Source organism: Gopherus flavomarginatus, chromosome 5 (genome assembly GCF_025201925.1).
Source record: "Gopherus flavomarginatus isolate rGopFla2 chromosome 5, rGopFla2.mat.asm, whole genome shotgun sequence".
Classification (NCBI taxonomy): Eukaryota; Metazoa; Chordata; order Testudines; family Testudinidae; genus Gopherus; species Gopherus flavomarginatus.
In genome coordinates, this window is record NC_066621.1 from 9,894,847 (window position 1) to 9,910,753 (window position 15,907).

The window sequence follows — 15,907 nt, forward strand, 5'->3', positions numbered from 1 at the left end:
CTCTACTCACCTTATGGAAAATCCTGGGCAACGTCTCAGGCCTGACACAAACATTCCCTGAGCTCCTCTCTCTTGCTCTTTTCTATTTCACAGTGAAAGAAAAAAAACGGTCTCCCATCCCAAATGTGACAAACGCTGCCACTCAGATGGGGCTCACAATGCGGGTTTTCAGTCCTTTGTTGAAAGGATCCTTCCTATTGGAAAAGCAACATCATGCCCAGGGTGCAGTTAATCTACCCATGTGTAATGGGGCTCCAGCCCTGCAAGTGAAACACCCTTTGGAGAGACAGGAATGGTAGATCGGTTGCTGCAATGTGCAGATCCCAATGGGTATTATTAGGGATATTCCCGGAGCTCTTCGAGGTCCAAGCTGAGACTGGGGACTCCTTGCACTGGATGCTGCCCGGAATGACAGACAATCCATGCCATGTTGAGTTTACAATCTAATCAGACCAGAGATACGAAGGGAGGGAGGAAAGGAAGGAACATTAACTCCATTTTACAAGTGAGAAACTGAGGCATCAAAACAAGAGGGCAGGTTTTCACAGGAACTTAGCACGGTGGGTGCCGACTGGGAAAAACTGGCAGTAAGTGTCACAAGGGGAGCTCTTCAGACAACCTGTCCTTGTGTGACCTGCCCAGGGTCAAACAGGGAACGTGAGGCAGAGCTGAGAATTGATCACAGATCTCCTGAATCCCAGCCCAGTTCCCTAAGTGCAAACTCATCCCTCCTTTCTGGAATCCTGGTGAGATGAAACTTATAGCTAGGGGGCCAGGCCCATGACTGGCCCCACAGACAGTCATGCTGTGAAAAAACTGCCTCTGCAGGAAGAGGATTCCTCTGTCGAGTGAAAATCTATTGATACCTAGAACCTGCACAGCAAATGCAAGGTGAATGCTGAGCAAATCCAGAATTCACAGAGAGCATTTCTGGTGGGGTTCTGGTAATGGGCAGAGATGAAGCAGAGCACTGCACCTGGGCAACACTGATCACAGGACTGCAGCCCCATCCCTCGGCTACCCTCAGAGCCCGCGGCACAGCCTTGCTGCCTACCCAGCCCCATTCCACACTGCTGCTCACATTCTCTGGGTGAAAAACTCCATTCGGTCACCCTGTGCTCCCGAGAACAGTGCTAGAAGGGGCCCATTAGATTACCTACTCCGAGGCCCTGCATTATAATCTCTCTCTAACAAGGGCCTTCTCCAGGAGGTGCTTTTCCATCCACAATATGAAAGTGTCAGTCACCAATCACCTCCCCGTGGATCCGAAGTATGAGGAGGCAGCAGAGGGCATAGGGATCAGACACAACCCCCACCCCAAGCGTTAGCAAGTTCATACTGACTGTCATGAGCACAGAACCCTTCCATGTTGCAGCTGCTGTTCATTCCTGAGACTCCCAGTTACTACATCACTGTCTCCCTCCTCTGCCTTGTGCACCCAAGGAGATGACACCTGCAGACTTTCTGAATTCAGGTTTCTAAATGGATTTGGCATTTCTATTGCTAATAGGAATATTCACTGTTATGCTAAATAGGACAAAACTGTAGCTGGAATAGGCCTTGAATTGCATTGTTCTCCATTAGAGTTCAATCAGCTTCAGAAGAGCTGGGACCAGCCACTGTTGGAGACAGGATAACGGGCTAGAGGGGCTTCTGCTTTGTTGCAGGAGAACACTTGGTGTGTCTCTACATCTGGTTAGAGTACACCTGCCCCACCAGTGAAGGCAGAACATGCCGGAGCTAGGGTGAATCTAGCTAGCAGGGGTAAATGATAGCAGTGTAGACTGGTGGCACAGCTTTCAGCAGGGACTCATTCCCGGAGTATGTACCCAGGGGCTGAGCGGGCTTGCATTCATGTAGCTCACCCAGGCAGTCACATATTCACTGCTAGTGTCCCCCATGCCAGTCCAATCAAAACTAGCCTGGGCGTGCCTGACCACGCTCCCATCTCACCTTCACCTGCAGTGTAGATGTGGCCTACTCAGTGTGTTTTGTTCTGCCCAGGTCCCTTTTAACAGACCAAAGGGAGCACCAGGCAACAGCAGGGCATCGAAAAATGTGACTTTCCCAAAGGGGAGAATTTCAGAGTTAGTATCTGCTCCGAATCAGCGAAAGGTCAAAATAGAGAGAATTTTCACAACAACAAAATGCTGAAAAGTTTCCAATGGGAACCGCAGACACGGAAAACATCAACATTCTCGATGGAAGCTGAATGATTCGATGTAGTGTTTCAAACATGAATGGTTTTGTTTTGAATCATCATCCCAGAATGTAAAATGTTTCCTTTAAAATGTCGATTCGAAATGACATTTTTCATCTGGAGTCTGCTGACCTGGGAAACGGAAACATTTTGCGTACTGATGTGGTCTCCACATCTCAAAAAAGATATACTAGCACTAGAAAAGGTTCAGAAAAGGGCAACTAAAATGATCAGGGATTTGGAACTGGTCCCATATGAGGAGAAATTAAAGAGGCTAGGACTTTTCAGCTTGGAAAAGAGAAGACTAAGGGGGGATATGATAGAGGTATATAAAATCATGAGTGATGTTGAGAAAGTGGATAAGGAAAAGTTATTTACTTATTCTCATAATATAAGAACTAGGGGTCACCAAATGAAATTAACTGGCAGCCGGTTTAAAACAAATAAAAGGAAGTTCTTCACACAGCGCAGAGTCAACTTGTGGAACTCCTTGCCTGAGGAGACTGTGAAGGCTAGGACTGTAACAGTGTCTAAAAGAGAACTGGATAAATTCATGGAGGTTAAGTCCATAAATGGCTATTAGCCAGGATGGGTAAGGAATGGTGTCCCTAGCCTCTGTTTGTCAGAGGGTGGAGATGGATGGCAGGAGAGAGATCACTTGATCATTACCTGTTAGGTCCACTCCCTCTGGGGCACCTGGCATTGGCCACTGTCAGTAGACAGTGATGGGCTAGATGGACCTTTGGTCTGACCTGGTACGGCCGTTCTTATGTTCTTATGTCAAAATTGGTATTTTCCCCACAGAAAATTTGGATTTTGACAAATCCCATTTGTTCAGATGTGAATTTTTTTCAGGCAAAATATTTCACCCAGCTCTAATGATAACCCTTGGGGACAGTGAGCCCCACCATTTACACCCTAAGAGGATGAACTATAGCCCAGTGGATAGTGCACTGGACTGGGAGTCAGGAGACCTGTTTACTTCCAGCTCCACCGCTGCCTTAGGGGTTATCTTGGGCAAATCTCTTCCCCGCTCACCTTTAAACTGTGAGTTCTCTGGGCCAGGGGCTGCCTTTTACCAGGTGTACTTATGTCACCTAGCGCAAAGGGGCTCAGTTACAGTGAGGGCATTCAGGAACAACCTTAATACAATTAATAACATAATTAACATCACAAGTCAGGCTGGGACTGAACCCCTTCTTGTCCAAAAGCACAGAAACAGGAGTGCCTGTCTGCAGTCTCTGCCCTTCCCAAGAGCCCTGTGCAATTCCCCTGGTAATTACGCTTCCTGCAACACACAGTGATTTGCACGTAGCGCCCTCTGTTCAATAAATGATTCAGCCGGAGCTCAAAGCTGCTCTCAGTGACGTGAGGCAGGGACTGTAATGTACACCTCGAACCACTCCCCATAATCACCGGCGAGTCAGCCACTGCCTTCTCCCGCTATGATTATTTCATTACAGTGCTGTGCACACAGGCAGAGTAAATATTTATGAGTGAGGCCGAAGCTGCCAGGGGAAAGGGTGAAATGAAAGACGGCTGGAAGCCATGCACAGGGAATAATTCATGGGGTGGAAAGTGAACTCGACTGAGCTGGAGAAACAGTGGGGTTAAATGATAAATAAGCAGTGGGAATTTCACAGGCATTTGCACATGGGGAATCCAGTGGGACTGGGCAGCAGGGGTCAGGGATGAAGCAAGCCACATGGTCTATAAACTCAGGCTGGGCACAAATTATAGATCTGGAGGCATAAAGGACAAGCATGATCAACTCTTCTCTTAGCATCTCCTGGTTCCCAAGTAGGAAAGATGAGCCAGCCCAGGACAGTGGGGTATAACCCGAGACAGCAAGGCATGACACAGGATAGCTTCACTTGGCAGAACTCAGGACATGGGGTTGTTAGTAAGCAGGGTAGTTAACCACAGGAGTCATTTCCCAAGGGATGCAGCAGGTTGGAGTTTTTAAATTAAGACCAGATTTCTCTGTCTAGCTCACTCAGAAGCTACTGGATGCCCCGAAGGGATTATTGTGTGGAACTATCTGGCTCAGGTTAGGCAGGAGGTCAGATCAGATAACCATAAGGGTATCTTCTGGCCTTAAGTCTACAAGACTAAGCTGGTCTGGAATGGCCCAGGGTAACAGGGGAGAATGACACTGCATGGGACAGGACAGTAGAGAGCGGCAGGGCATGGCCCAGTGGAACATAGGAGAATGGCACTGCATGGGACGGGACAGCAGAGTGTGGTAGGGCATGGCCCAGGGGAGCATGGGAGAATGGCACTGCACGGGACGGGACAGCAGAGAGTGGCAGGGCATGGCCCAGGACTGTGCAGTGCAGCATAGGAAAGCATGGAATGGACGGCCTGGGACAGCACGGTATCGCTGCTATGGGACAAATCCCAGGGGGAGGTTAGATCTGTCACTCCCGTTACAATAACAGACTCAGCCCCTCCTTCTTTAGCCTTCCTTTGAAGAGCACCATCCAGGCGCTGGCACTAATGGGATTACCCTGCTGCCTGTGGTTATGCCTGGCAGTCACTCCCTGACTCAGCTAATGAGTGGCTCGTGGACCACAGATGAGTATTTAGGAGACAGGCCTTCTGAGCCCTGGGTACTCTGAGCCGGTCAAGCGGGCTGTGGGCCAATGGGGAAGGGGCTGGTTTCTTTCCTTTCCCTCTGCTTGACTCGCACATCGAGCTCTGCCCCTCTCAGCACCTAACTGGAAGGGACACCTGTGGGTTAACACGCCTGGACAGCAGCATTCCTCTGCTTTCCCGGGTCCAGCACTCCATCCTCCCACTTCTAGCTCTCAGGGAGCTCTATTCACAGCACACCACTGACCATTCCCATGTGCGCATGGATGGGCACCGAATGAATATTAACTAACTGCACTGGTACGGAGCCTGCGGGGTATTGGCAGGCAGCTACTAGACGGGCAGCTGTTAACAGCCCCAAGAACAGCAATAGGCGCCATCTGTGAGATGATGGGAAACACCTACTAACTCAAAATAGAGGAGCCGCTGCAACAGTCTCCCTCAGCCTGCTGCTGGCCATGGGGAACTGGACTTAGGATGTGCCCTTCGGGGTTGGCTACGGAGCCATGGGGAACACAGAACCATTTCCTGTCAAGGGAGTGAAATTACATCCGGGGGCGGAGGGAGAGGGGTGTTGCACAGGTCATGGGAAGCAAAGCCAGCTCTGGTTCCCGCCTGGTAGTGTGCATCAGGCTGGGGTGCCACTACCCGGTTCATGTGCTCTGGGATGTCCTGAGCTACAAGCTCTGAACATGGCACCAATCCAGTGCAGTATGGGAGGATCCCAGCAGTGCTGTGCCTGGATTCACACCAGCCTGCAAACCGCTTGGTTCTCGCAGCAAGCGGCAGCTTCTCCTTTCCTGTGATGCACTTGGCTGGAGCCTTCCCTCTGGACTGCTTCCAAGAGCACAAGGTGCCAACAGGTCAGGCATCAAAGAGGAAAGACAGAAATGCACTGGCTGCTAGAAAAGAGAGCAGCAGCCACTAACGTACAACTAAGCAAAGGGACAAAGGCCCCCAGAGACCTGGGCCTGATACAGTGGGTGATCCCAGAGATGGCACCAGCATCCCCACCTGAAACAGGGGCTGACAGCATGCACTTGCCTCTGAGAGGGACTGAGGCATTGTGAGCATTAGCAAAGCACTTTGCCCTTCTCCCCTGTTTATACCGGCCCAAGTGGGCATGAGATACTACCACGTCAGACCGCTGGCATGTGGCAGCCCGAGGAAGCAGAGGTGATGGTGCTCACTGCAGCTTGTCAGAGGATCTGACCCAAGACATTTCTTTTCAAGACATCTCTTAGTTAAACTGCTCCTACCCAGAGTGACCCCATCAGGATGTGTTTCAGAGGCATCTCTCGTTCTCAGGAGGAAGCTGCACACCCAGATGACTGTCCATGTCCCTCTCTTCTCCTCATTACCCAACAGGACAGGGAGAGGGGCTCACACACCCCTCCATACCCCAAGCAATCACTGCTCCAGGTTACCTGGGTTGGAAAACTGTCTTGCTACTCTGGAGTATTAGGAAATTTACTAGAGCCAGTTTGTTTCCTTTGTCACCAAGATGCGTCCCACTGCAGGCAGAACAGCCACCCACAGCAACCTGCCAATCATCCCCACTTTGCTCACACATTCCAGCAAAGCACCCAAAGCACATGCGTGGCTTTCAGTATGTGAGTAGCTCCTGAGCATCCCATCTGACTCCCTGGCAAGGTCAGGTTCAAACCCAACTAGCTCTAACCTCGCCCTGTATCTGTCTGAGGCAGAGAAATTAAGCTTTGTGCAGTTTATTCCACCGGGAGTCATTTGGCCAGTTCCCAGAACAGAAGTTCTGTAAGATCAGGCTTACCTTCTGTATCAGAATGAGGGCTTGGCCCTGTGTTCTCGCCAAAAGCCCCCGCCCTCCCCTTACTCTAATCCTGCCATTAACTGTAGAACTACTGCCATCCTCCACCCCAGAAATAGGAGAACTGAGTCCTGTGTATCTAGTGCGAAAACTCTTTGGGACCTTACAGAGTGAAAGCTGCTGTGGCTGTAGTAGTCACTGCATGGACACAGAGCACTGCTTGTTATACCCATTCCTGCTCCCCTACGCAGATCCTCCTTGCTAATGCTGGTTCTGGGGGCACTGTACCTTCTCCCTCCTCCACTGGGCTCTGTGGGGTTCCTTTGGCTTTATCCCCTACATGCTAGCTTAATTAAGGTTTGGATCGGTGACGCCTTGGGCCACCATCCTCTTTCCTACACACAACAGGCACCGGAGCCTTGCAGATCGCCAGAACAGCTTGAGATCCTGCTGTGGACTCTCTCTGCTAAGCTGGCAGTGCTCATACCACGTATCCTAGCAGAAGGTGCTAGACTAGCAGTCAGGGAACCTGGGTTCTCTTCCAACTTTGCCACTGACCAGCTGTGCAACCTTTGGCCTATTGCCTCCCCACTCTGGGCCTCGGTTTCCCCTCTCTCACTGTGTCTATTTAGAGTGTAAGCTCCCAGGGGAGATTCTCTCTCTAGGGGTATGTACAGTGCCTAGCACAACAGAGCCTCCCTGCGCCAGTGGGATCCCTGCACTCGGGCCAGGGACTGCATCCTGGGCTGCCAGGAGCTGGTGGGAGGTCCCACAGGTGGGGGCGAAGAGGGGGCTTTCCTCTAATAACGCCCCTCTGAGCCTGTCCTGCGGTAGGCGTATGCTGCCCTGTGGCAGGGCCGCGGCTGCACTGGGAGGAATGCTGGAAAGGAGCAGCAGTGAAATACCACAGTTCAGAGAGGCAATGCGCATTTCTGCCCTGTCCCCAGCTGTACCTAATTACCCACAAGAGGGAGAGGAACATTCCCCCCCGGGTAAGCTGCCTCCACACCACGTACCTTGCTGCAAGGGCTCAGGCTATCTTCAAGTGGCATCCTGGAGTCAACTCCCACCTTGACCAGGAGAGGAACAGCTCCAAAACCTTTCACAATGCAGGGCAGCTCTGCCCGCCTCACAGTTGCTGCCAGCGCCCTGCTCCAAGGGGTGACCACACAGCCTCTGCTCTAGAAGGCTCCTCCCCCGAGCTGGCATGGGCCAGGCCTCCTTGTTCAGCTTCTGGCCGAGAGGGTCAGGAAGAATTGCTTTGCCCTCCACACACCGCCCTGGTCTCTGTATTCTGGGGATTACTGCACCTTCCTCTGCAGCAGCTGGTGCTGTGACATCAGAGACTGGGCTAGGCAGACCCTGGGTCTGATCCTGTCTGGCTGTTCCTATTATTCAGTATTTCTATTTCAGTAGATCCTAAGGACCCTGTCGGGGATCAGAGCCACCTGGACTGGCTGCTGTAGGAGCAAACAGCACAGCACCTAGGTGCTGATCTCCAGTCTCCCTGGTAGTTTGCATTTCCCCTGCTAACCGCAGTGTTTGCCAGTTGCATTAGATCCCAGCCAGCTGCACGTTTCGATAATGAGCCTGGCTCAAAGATGCACCCCCAGAGCTCTCCTGTCCCTCCCACACTGGTGCCTGCCTCTCGTTCAACCTTCGCTCAATTCTCTCTCCTTTGCCTGACTCATGATTTCCAAGTGCAGGACATCTTCCTCCCAGCAGCTCTTCACATCCTCAGCATGCAGATGCCCCAGTTCTCCAGCCCTGCCACTGCTGCTTGTCTGAGCCAGGGGTGGAGATTCGGTGTGTGGTGCCAGCCCTCAGGACGGCCTCGAGCCTGCTCAGCACAGGGCTCTGATTATCCCCACAGGAGCGCTGGACAGGTGCCTGGTCTGCGTCTCCGAAACCAGGTGGAAACGGTTCATGAAATTTGCAGGGGGGTTCTCTCTCTCTGGCTGGATTCTTCTGTGGCCTCCCCCCTGCCCTACCCCACACACATACGCTTTATCTCCTTCCCTCAGGCCTAACCTGACTATTTGCATGCTAGAAAAATACCAATACAAATAGGATTATACAGCTGGCACAGCGGGAAAGCGACCAGAGGAAAAAACAGAAGCAGAAGGGGGTGGGGGAAGGTGTAATTCATGGGGAAGCATATCAGCACAGAGACGATCTGGAAAAGCACCGAGGAGATGGCGTGTCACAACACAGGACATGAGCCACAGGGCAAGAGAGGCCACAGCGAGGCAGGATCGCCCGTAACAAGCTCCCCTTCACTCTGTTTTTTTTTAGCATGAATCTGAAGAACATGCCAGGTGCTGGGCACCTTCCCCACCCAACCTGATTTATAGCACCTCCTTCTATCCAAGCCCTGCCACCTCACTCTGCCAATGCCTCTCAAACCCAACACAAAGCCCCCTGCTACCCCTGGAATCTCCCCACCACACACAGTTCTGCCAGTGCTCCTCAATGCCAGCCTATAGCGCCCCCCACATTATCCCAGTTCTGCGCTTCCCACCCAGCTTTGCAAAGGCATTTGTGTCCTGGACAGAGCCCCTCCAGAGCTCTGCTGACACCCGCTGGTCAGGACGGACAGTGCCGCATGGCCACACCCAGTGCTCTGATGCAGCCCAGCAAGGAGGCTGGGTAGACTCTGTCCTTGGGGGAGCATCTTGTAAACCCCATATTCCTCATCTGTATAAAACTGTGATATTGCATACAAAGCATGCCTTGTGAGTGTCATAAACAGATAGCTAAGGGTTAATGTCTCTTTCACCTGAAGCACCTGACCAGAAGACCAATCAGGAAACCGGATTTTTTCAACTTTGGGTGGAGGGATTTGAGTGTCTGAGTCTTTGTTTTCTGGCTGCCTGCTTTCTCTGAGCTTTGGAGAAGTAGTTCTACTTTCTAGTCTTCTGTTTCTAAGTGTAAGGACAAAGAGATCAGATAGTAAGTTATATGGTTTCTTTTCTTTGGTATTTGCATGAATATAAGTGCTGGAGTGCTTTGATTTGTATTCTTTTGGAATAAGGCTGTTTATTCAATATTCTTTTAAGCAATTGACCCTGTGTGGTATCATCTTAATACAGAGAGAACATTTGTACTTATTTTTCTTCCTTTTTATATAAAGCTTTCTTTTAAGACCTGTGGGAGTTTTTCTTTACTTCAGGGAAATTGAGTCTGTACTCACCAGGGAATTGGTGGGAGGAAGGAATCGGGGAAATCTGTGTGTTGGATTGCTAGCCTGATTTTTGCATTCCCTCTGGGGGAATAGGAAAGTACTTTTTGTTTCCAGGATTGGGAACAGAGAGGGAGATTCACTCTGTTTGGGTTCACAGAGCTTGTGTCTGTGTATCTCTCCAGGAGCACCTGGAGGGGGGAAGGGAAAAAGGATTATTTCCCTTTGTTGTGAGACTCAAGGGATTTGGGTCTTGGGGTCCCCAGGGAAGGTTTTTCAGGGGGACCAGAGTGCCCCAAAACACTCTAATTTTTTGGGTGGTGGCAGCAAGTACCAGGTCCAAGCTGGTAGCTAAGCTTGGAGGTTTTCATGCTAACCCCCATATTTTGGATGCTAAGGTCCAGATCTGGGACTAAGGTTATTACAGTGAGGTACCAGGGCAAAGGTTATACTCAGCTGAAAGTCACTGTTCTGTCTAAATACATATATCTTTAGTGCATATGAAGTTATGAGAATTGTGTTGTATAGTTGGCACTAAAACATGCTCTAATTTGGGAATTCAGCCAGACATTAGCTCCCCAGAGACAAACAGTAAGGAAAGTAACCAGCGCCAGGGCGGAGTGTCAAACAACCATCAACAACCACAGCAAGGGAGCTACAATTCAATGACTCACCTGCCTGAGGCCACACCAGGGGCATTGCTCAACCTTGCCTGGGGACTCGGCAATGCCCACGAGACATGCCTGGACTTGTGTTCCCCAGAACAGAGCACAGGGGTCCACTGCTTGACCTTTCCCCTGCTCCCACCTAGGCTGCAAGCAACAAAGATACTCAGAAGACTCAACAGAAGAGACTGGCCCAGGTTTAAGGGACAAATCTGTATATTAAGGACTGCAATATCCAGTGGGGTGAGAAAAACTGCTTAATCGAGATGTTGCCCAGTCTAATAGGGTTGAGAGTTTAGACCTCGTGCTTATATTTTATTTTATTTTGGTAACTAACTGACTTTTTGTCTATCACTTATAATCTACCTTTTGTAGTCAATAAATGTGTTTAACTGTTTATCTTTACCAGTGAGTTTGCCTGAAGTGGGGTAAATCTGTTCAGGTTGCCAAAGGCTGGTGTACATCCACTTTCCATTGATGAAGTGGTGAACCAATTAATGAATTTGCACTGCCCATCTTGAGCAGTGCAAAGTGGTATATTCCTGAGGTATAGTGCTGGGAGCTGGGGGGATTTGGCTGGTGCCTTTCTCTGTGTGATTCATGAGTGGCTCTGGGAGCAGTCATGCAATCTAACTGGGTGTGGGGCTCCACATGCTGTTGTGCTGAGTGATCACAGCACCTGGTGGGGTTTGCTGCTGGTCACCAGCAAAGCATTGTGAGAAACAGCCCAGGCTGGGGAGAGTTAAGGTGCACAGCAGTCCCACAGCCCCAGGCTGCACCTCGGGGATCCCATCCCAGACCCCATCGCTGAGAGGGGACTGCCCCCTTCCTTCGCGGAATCAATTAAATGAATTAATATGCAAGCAAATGCTCTCTGCTTGAAGTGGCCATGAGTTGATGGGATACGACTGGGCTGATTCCCTTGAGTAAAGACACATCTAGGCAATTTCAAAAACTCCAGTGGGTCTGTCGGCTAAATCCACGCTCCACTTCTCATACTGTGGCCTGCATTGTCCTGGCCTCTTCAAAGATGGCACAGCCTAGCATGGAAGTATTGAGACCATTTTTAAAATGTGAACTATTTCCTCGATAAAAAAAAGAACCAGCTCTCTCTGCGTCGCTGGGGCCGATTGTGTACATCCGATTGTGTACATCCATCCAGAGGTGCCCACGCAGTATCATCAGCCTGCAACACCATGGCCAGCACATGAGTGGGTGATGGAGCCAGAAGCAGAAATGAAAGGAGGACGAAGAGAAGATGCTGTGTACTGTCTCTCACCCTCCCACCGCCCTGAACTGACCGAGCGGCAGAGGGAGCGGTGCACCCAGCAGCACACACCTGGCCGGCCTGCCACGGGACACCCATTGGCAGGATGAGAGCAAGAGGCTTCCTCACTCCCTGCATTTCACCCAGGGAAGGGTCTCTATCTCACTAACAAACACTGCCCCATCTTCCTCCTCACCCAATGCACCCCCAATACCTCCCAGCCCGCTGACATCCCCCAGCCCACCCACGCACACCCCAGCAGGGCAGGATCGTAATTCTTTGTTTCTCATTTCCAGTGACTACAACTGGAGGCCGGAAGCCCAGGCTTCCCCTTCCAAAGGCTGGTAGTCAGACCACCGCGGGAAAGGCCATGCTGCTTGTCCATCAGCATGTAGTGGCTCAGCACAATTCCTATAACAAGGGCTGGCTCACGGGGGCTGTTTGCAGCACCAGGGTCCATTCCAGCAAAGAATCCTCCGGCAGGGGAATGGCCCAGGGTTGCAGCCCATGACTGCAGGACAGTGAGGTGCGGGAGGCAGTGGGATTCCTGCCCACTAAGGGGCACCGGGGCTTTCCCCTTTGTTGGGAGGATTTAGCCATTCCAAATAAGGCCAGACCAACTGCTGCTCAGTGCAGTCACATGGCGAGAACGCAGGCATGGGAGCCAAGAGGCCTGGCTCCGCCACTGACTCACCTTGTGTCCTTGGACAAGTCACTTCTACTCCGTGCCTCAGTTTTCCTCTTGCCATAATGGGGCTAGTGACATCACTGGGTATGCATGACTGGCAATTTGCTAGCATTCCCAGGAGGATGGAGGAGAGTAATTATTTCGCATTAGCCTGAGAGCAGAGGCAAACAGCACCCTCCGGGTGAAGCCATTCCGCAGACCCTGCTCCCCAGTAGATGATGAGGGTAAAGGAGATCTAGTTGCAGGAGAGCCGCTCTGAGAAGAGGTCTGATCCTATTGCAAAGCAGCACTAGATAGTTTCAGTGTACAACTCCCATGGAGGGGAACTGCTCTTGCTGAGCAGGAAGAACAATGCCGTGTCCCCTTCTTCCTGTCAAGTCCGCAGGGTTAAACGCCTTGTCAGCCGTGCTTACCAACCTGCCCTAGGCTGCTAGAGCATGCTGGCTCCATCAGGGTCAGGGATAGTTCAGCGTTATGCAGGGAGGTTACAGTGCATTAATTAGCCTTTTCTCAGGGCAGGGCTGCTCCCAGCTAACTCACATCAAGTTTAGAGACATGCTCAAAACGCATTCCTTCGCCAGGCCTTCCTCTGAACACGGGGTGCTGGAGAAGCCCGATCTCCCAACACCTGCTGCTGCAGGGTGCGGGAGGCCTGGGGTAGGAGCCTGTCCCATACCGTACTATGGCCTCTTTCCCACAGCAAGTAGATGCGTGGGAAGCCACAGCTCTTCTGTCTTGAGGGCAGCTAGGATTTGCTGCCCATGATGGTGAGGGTCCCACAGGAAGGGGACATGAAGGAACACATCTCAGAGATGTGCAGGGGGAACCTATAGGCAACAAATGACCGAGCCCCTGCCATCCCCGTTTAGACCAGTAACAGGATTTGCCCAGTAGCCGGACCACTTTGCCCCTCCCAGACAGCTGCGGTTATCCACAGTTTGCGGAATAAACCGAGGCATGGAAAGGTTCACGCCCCGATTTCCACTCACACGGTGACTTCCATGGGAGCGCAGGTGCTTGCTGTACTGACTTATGGTGGAGGGGACCTGCCTAAGGCATCATGAGGACATCTGTGGTCATGAGGAGACCAGGCCCTGCCGCTGCACAAATGGATTTGCCTAAGTGAGGTGCATGTGGGAAGAGAGCAGCGATGCAGACGCCTGGGTGTGCACCCAACCTGCAAAGCACCCGGGGGCCAGCTGCCTACTCTGGGAGGGAGGGAGCAGTGTCGGAAATGCTCACTGGGGAAGCACATGTGGCTGTAGCAACGTGGCACGTTCACACATGGAACACACACTAGCGCTGGGCAAGGCTGGCAAGCGCTGCCTCCAAGAGGAAGCTGGGCCAAGCCCATTGCAGGGAGCCCGTAAACCTCCTCTGATTCGCATCCCCCATCCATTTGCTGAAGGTCAGTCAATAACGGCCAGATGTTTTCAGATCCTCCAAGGCAATTTAAATGCCAGCCTCTGTCCTTGTGGAAGTCAGAGAAATGTGGAAAATGAATGAATTACTTTAGCAACATTGTCTGCATATAGAGCAGCATCGCTTGCCTCCTTGGCAGGGACGGTGAGATGGGGAAAGAACCAGGCTGCAGCAAGCATCCTGCCTGGCAGCTCTGATGCAAGTGTCCTACCCCCCACGTGACCCGAAAGTGCTTGGCAAACAGGCACTTTCCATCATTAACTGGTGTCACTCGAGTCTCCTTTTCTATCTTCAATGACTCTGGTTCTTTGTGCTGGTGGAAACTGTGTCCTGAAACCAGGACCGGCGCTAGGGTTTTGAGCGCCCTAGGCAGACGGCAATTTCACCGCCCCGCGCGCTGGTCCCGCGGCTCCAGTGGAGCTGCCGCAGTGGTGTCTGCGGGAGGTCCACCGGAGCCACGCGAGCAGCCGATCGTCCGCAGGCACGACTGCGGCAGCTCCATGGGAGCTGCCTACCGCCCCTTCCGGACACCCTGGGCTGCCGGCTGCCACAATGGCACCCTGACCCAGGGGACAGCCTGGACTGCTGGCTGCTGCGGCGGTGCCCTGAGCCAGGGGACACCCTGGACTGCCGGCTGCCACTGGCAGCTCAGACTCCCTCTCTGTCCCAGCAGCAGCGGCTGCTCAACCATTTAAAAAAAAATTAGGGGCGCTTTTTGGCACCCTCAAATCTCGGCGCCCTAGGCAACCGCCTAGTCCACCTAAATGGTTGCACCGGCCCTGCCTGAAACTCCCCCCGGCTCTGCTGATTGATCTCCACGTGACAGAACACGTCCTGAAACCAAGCACACTGCCTCCCTGAGCCAGGCGCCTGACGCCCAGGAGAGACATGTCCTCACTACAAGTGGAGCTCGAACACTTCATTGCTACACTGTGAGGGGTCTGTGCTGCAACATGGAGGGGAGTTTGCAGAAGGAGCTGCCAGGACCATCAATTCCAGGGGCCTGTAACAACATTAGGCTACAGAAAGATAAGGGAGCAATGCTGCGACAGCAGTGCCTGGTGACTGAGGACAGACAGACAGAGACAGAGGGTGTATATGGGGAGGGAGAGAGAGATTTCCTCACCACCTACTTCAGACTCCCCAGTGCCTCACTGCTGCTCTGTCCCACTGGTTTGACCAATGCACATTGACATAAGGCAAATATCGGTGAGTCATCTTGTCTTTGCTCCAGGCCTGGTGATTCTCCAGACCTCAGGCTCCTGTATCACACCCCACAGTCATCAACTGTGTCTCTGATCTTTCAGGGCAGGTGCCCCACGCTCCCTAGGACAGTGGTTTTCAACTCTTTTTCCATTTGTGGACCATTATAAAAATTGGAATGGAGGTGCAGACCCCTTTGGAAATCTTAGCCATAGTCTGCGGCCCCCCAGAGGTTGAGAACCACTGCTTTAGCATCAGCAGGGCCTGGAACTCCGTTCCTGGGGGAGAAGCTGTAACCCCGGAGGAGCAGCACTTGGAGGGGCATTGACTGCTTTCACTGGGGGCTGCCTGAAGCCCTCCTCATGGCTGCTGGGGGCTTGGAGGGAAAACAGGGGATCCCTACAGATCTCAGTTGCTTGGAAATCAGATAAATAATGCTTCCGGACTCAACCAGGGCTGGAAAATGCATGTTCAGGAGGAGCCTCAGCGAGTCTTTCAGCTCCACAACAGCATTCAGTCCATATCTCACCTTCTTCCACTGACACCCCAGCTCAGCAGGCAGGGATGGAGCAAAGGGGCCACGCACTGCCCCAGGCAGGAGATGAACACAATCTGACATGCTCCAGCTGAGACCAGTTACACCAAGTGAGCAGAAAATGCCTTGGGAATGGATCTGAATGGGTGTGAACCCTCAGCCACAAGGGAGAGGGGTGCTGGGATTAGGGGCAGGGTACGTTGCCCCTGGATGCACTGCACAGAGTCGGCTCCAGATGCTACCCAGGCGAACAGAGGAAGAACCACTTTGTGGTCACAGTGCTGGACTGGGGCTCCAGAGATGTGGCTCCAATCCCCTGCTCTGTCACAGACTCCCTGTGTGACACCTGACAATTCATTTATCCG

The 15,907-nt window shown here is 52.1% G+C and overlaps 1 protein-coding gene across 6 annotated transcripts in view; it reads right to left on the reverse strand.

The window, feature by feature from the left end:
• TAFA3 (TAFA chemokine like family member 3) overlaps positions 1 to 15,907 on the reverse strand; it is a 148,184-nt gene that overhangs the window by 49,158 nt on the left and 83,119 nt on the right. The window contains exons 1-2 of one of the 6 annotated variants that reach the window (XM_050954421.1): positions 12,389 to 12,697; positions 11 to 443 (exon numbers count right to left, since the gene is read on the reverse strand). The exons of 2 other annotated variants lie outside the window; for them this stretch is intronic. The gene's annotated coding sequence lies outside the window, so the exon portion shown is untranslated. Of the gene's footprint in view, positions 1 to 10; positions 444 to 7,597; positions 8,083 to 12,388; positions 12,698 to 15,907 lie in introns of those variants that run through there. 3 more of the 6 variants (XM_050954420.1, XM_050954422.1, XM_050954423.1) reach the window with 3 other exon arrangements.